The following is a 4638-nucleotide window of genomic DNA, read 5'->3' as shown; positions in this document are numbered from 1 at the left end:
AAGACTTTTATGAAGTTACTACGTGATCAGAAATTAGTAGAAGTATTGCAAGAGTTAATAGACAAGTGCGTAAATAAAGAAAAGACTCTCGCTAAAAATTGCATAGTAAGAAATATCGGTAAGCATAAGACACGAACAGGGAATGAGATGAGGCTAACTGCGCAAATAGGTGAATATGAAATGGACCAGGTAATCTTGGATCTGGGTTCTGATGCAAATGTCTTGCCCAAGTAGACATGGGAAAGGATGGGGCGACCTATGCTGTAGTGGTCTCCTATTCATCTGTGCATGGCGAACCAACAAAATATTATTCGAATGGGGCGCTTATATGATGCAACGGTGGACGTTTGGGAAGAAGTCGCTCATGGTTGTAGTGCCATTAGACCCTGCAGAAGAAGTGTGTTATACTGAAACTGTTCATGACTATATCAAAAGTGATGATGATCTGGATCAGATATACAGGATAACAAGGCGAGATGACGATTAGATCAATCCTACAACCAATGGATGAATTGCTTGGGACATGGATAGTTCCTCTGTCTGAGATTTGGATGAATAACTTGAGCACCAAAAAAATCGGTTACATGAAGTATCTACACTCTGCTGCAATATGATGACCAAATCGCTAAGGTGTGTCTCGATTGAGGTAAGAAAAATTCCTCATTATGATGGTTTGACTAACGTGGAACAGTTTTTCGATGAATTTGAAAGTGAAGTACCAGAAGAGCATCAATTCCAGGCACTGAAATTGGCACTACACTATTTGTATCCTAAATTGCCCTATTTTCTACCCCATTTCCATCAATATCAACCTTTGTTTTATCTTAATAAAAGACCCTTCTTTCCTGCACTAGTACAATATGGTTACCCTTTTCCTGCACATGCTCATATTTTATATTAAGATTTATTACAACACTTTATTAATCTTTTTATATAGATTTCGTGCCTATTTACATATTTCTTGTAACTCATATGATTTCCTAGAGTAATCATGGAACTTAATGTTAATGATGAATGAGTTGACTAGTGCAGGAAACTTCATGCATCGCCACTGTCTGATATTTCTGAGAAGCTATCTTCCACTATCATGGATCTCGATCTTCAACTCTGAGTCTAACTATTGATGAGCTAAAGCAGGATAATAGGTGGTGCGCATTCATGGATTTTTCTCCAAAGATAGGTTACTACCAAGCAAAGCTCGTGTGTATTATAACCACTGGCCAAAGTTGTAATTTCGGGTTTCTAAGTCTGTTCGGTTGAGAAGCTTGAACAAGAATTATCTATAATTAGTGTAAACATCCTAGAGGCAAAAGGATATATATGATGTAGATCATAGATAGGAAGCTAGCGAACCATCGACTATCATTTTGGTTTATGTAATCTGGTTATCGCCTCGTACTGGGGCTAGACTTCTCTATAATGTAATTTGACAAATCGAGTAATACAGGGAGCCATTATGATTTGCATGTGCAACGTTTAAATTTGTCTTTGATGTACCTTTGAAGTGCTGATCTCTTTCGTTCCTTAGAAGGGGAATGAGCTAGTTGGCTAGGGCCCAGCCAACCCAGCTCATTTACCCCTCTCACTTTCGTTATTCAGAAAGATGGTGTGGTTATTTCTTTTGCAGTTGTGTGATGTAATAGTTTAATTTCTAATATTTAAGTTATGAATTAAAATATCTTATGTAGCCTGTGTGTGAAGCGGATCCGTGGTTTGAATGGTAGTTGCGTTTATTTTTCTTATGAAATATCTTTCTTGCATTTCCTTTACTCTTCTCTGTTTTAATTCATTTTCAAATGGATAGTGCAAGGAACTCCTTCCTGCACCAGTGCAAGCTCTTACCTGCACATTTGTTTAGTCTCTCGTTGCAGCAAACATTTAATCACTTATCTGCATTTTACTTTCAGTTATTTCACAAGCGAATGAATCATTAATTTAGTAATTGTTCTTGGTATTTAAAGTTCATCTCTAAGAGATCTAGAAGCAATTATATCGAATTACCACATTATATTGGCAAAGAATATCATCATTGTGGGTAAAGAACCAATGTTGATTAACACATGCCAAGTACTTTGGCTACTGTTTGATTCTTTTAAAGTGCTTTTATTTCATGAAGTTTATTTCCTCTACAAAGTTTAATGAGTTGAAGCATTCCTTTTTTTTACAGATAGTTTACTTCAAAATTTCATTTACAGTTGCAATTTTTTTCTAACACATCTTTTAGATTTCGAAAGTAATTTGGGAACTGAGTAAAAGGAACTCTGTTTCGATGCAAGAGCAAGTCTCTTGACACAGAAACAGAGTGCTCTAAGCCATGAGTCTTAGAGCACCTTCACTCAGACATAAGTCTTCAATAAGGAAGGTTGAATATACTCTTACACAGGAATACTGTACCTGCACTAGTGCAAGAAGATTGCAATGGTGCAAGGACAGGTTGTTTGTGTGAAAGGAAGATCAGAAGGAAGACAAGATTTTGCAAGGGCCTACTTGTTAGACTGTTTACCATCCATCTAAAGATGAACATAGAATTTCATTCCAGCATTTAAGATTGTTTCCATTTTGCAGGATTTCTTTACTTTATTTACTTGCAAATTGTCTTTTACATTCCAGCACTAGAGTTGCCTTGGTGTTAATTTCCCTTCCAATTGTTTTCTATCTGATTCTACAAATCATTTCCTTTAAGAAGTAGGATTAGAAATAGGAAAATTTCATGCCATTTCTAGCATTGCATGTGCTTCATCTCTATGTTTACGAAACCATCGGGTTGAAAATTAAGTGTTGAGGAGTTTTCTCAAGCACAATTCCTACACCCAACATTTTGGTGCCGTTTCTGGGGAGGTGATTTGAATTGGTAATAATTTTCCATTCTTTGCAATAGGGGTAACTCTGCTATTATCTTTTTCTGTAGTGTGCTTCTATTCTTTGAAGGAATTTATAGGTTCCAATTTAGTTTTTAACTTGGAACTTTTATTTGAATTTCATTTTGTCATTTTTTGAAATGAATGCCTAAAAGAGGTAAGGGTTCGAAGCCCTCTAGGGGCCAAAGAAACATTGATAAATATGAAACCAAAACTCATATTAGGCCTTCTTTTGCAGGCAGAAAGTCCAAACAGACTCAAATTCATCACGTAGGAACAGTCCACCTAGGCTCTGGTAGTAGCAGTTCTAGTGTGACACAACCCATAAAGGGGAAGAAGGGGACTGTTGGAATCCATAGTCAACCTTCTCAACCTGTTAAGAGTGGTTTGTGTGGAAGAAAAACAATGGCAGATTTGGAATACCATGCAGAAGGAAGTAGTGGCAATCAGGTAAATGAGGAACAATCTACTTTTGGATTCTGATTGTGAATCCTAACATACAAGTGCAAATGAAAAATATTCCACCATAAATGATATGAAAATGGGGCTCTTAGTCTTCTTGTCTAACTTACACTAACCTCTCCCACTTCCAAAGCTTTAAATTTTCCCAAGTCTTATTGATTAACCAATGCGGAATTAAGAAATTCTTGAAAATATAGGTGTATGCTAGTATTTGCTTTTAACTGACTACATGCTTTAAAATATGTTGTTTGTGCTGATATGTGAATGTGCTTAAACTGATATATAAATGCATATAATAGTGAATAATGCAGCAGTAAAAACAAACACATAAGACAACAAATTAATTAGGAGTTCACCCACAACTCTTGGGCTACATCTCCATGAGCTCTAGTCAACTCAACTAGGCTCTCTAGGATTATGGTATAAGTCTTTTTTACAAGCTCTTGGCTTAACTCCTGCTATTTTACACATAAACAGTGGGTTTAGACACCATTTTATCCCTTGGCTCTTAAGATTTGGCTCTTGGCTCTGGCTCTTAGCTCTTGGTTCTAGCTCTTGGCTCTGACTTGGGCTCTTTGGCTCTTGGTTCTGGCTCTTGGCTCTGACTCTGGCTCTTTGCCTCTGGCCCTTGGCTCTTGGCTCTTCACTCTGGCTCCTTGGCCCTATACAACCTTCAGCTCCTTGGGTTTTCATTTGAACTTCAAGTGACCCAAAAGCTCTCTCAGTTGCTTAGCGCAAAAGCTCTTTGGCTCTCTCGGCTTTGCTACTACTTTCGGCATTCTGCTTCCTCTCAATTGAGATCTTTGCAGCTATCGGCTCTTTGCAGCTATCAGCTCTCTCGCTCTCTAGCCTTCAAGATCTCGAGATCTTGTCCCTTCTCTTTCTATTCCTTCCTCATCTTGAGGACACATCCTTTGCAATCACCCCAACCTCTGGTGGTTTCTGCTTCTATTCGGCTTTTTGCAGCTAAGGATGTGACCGTGTGAGCTCTCGCTCTCCACTTTTGGTCCAGCACTCTGGCCGCTACATTTTTGTTAGCCTCCCTCTTCTGCACTGTCGGCTCTCAGCCTTTGAGGAATCCTCCCGGCTCTGCAGCTCCCTGTCCATTCCTCTTCTTGCAATCATGAGGAAGCATTCTTTTGGCAGCTCTGCGTCTCTTTGACTGGCCCTCTGTCTTCCTCTCTGTGCAATCATCCCTTTGTCTTTGTGTCTCTTTGACTGGCCCTCTGGCTCACTGGCTTTGTGGCTCTACGTGTTACATAATGCATTCATGTTCAAAACGTATCATTGTGTCACAATGCTCGCTTATAGTGTGGCA

This window comes from Pinus tabuliformis, chromosome 1_1 (assembly GCF_031772625.1).
Source record: "Pinus tabuliformis cultivar Carrire ecotype Pingquan chromosome 1_1, CPIR1, whole genome shotgun sequence".
Lineage (NCBI taxonomy): Eukaryota > Viridiplantae > Streptophyta > Pinopsida > Pinales > Pinaceae > Pinus > Pinus tabuliformis.
The sequence above is the reverse complement of the archived record's forward strand: the minus strand, read 5'-3'. Positions refer to the sequence as shown.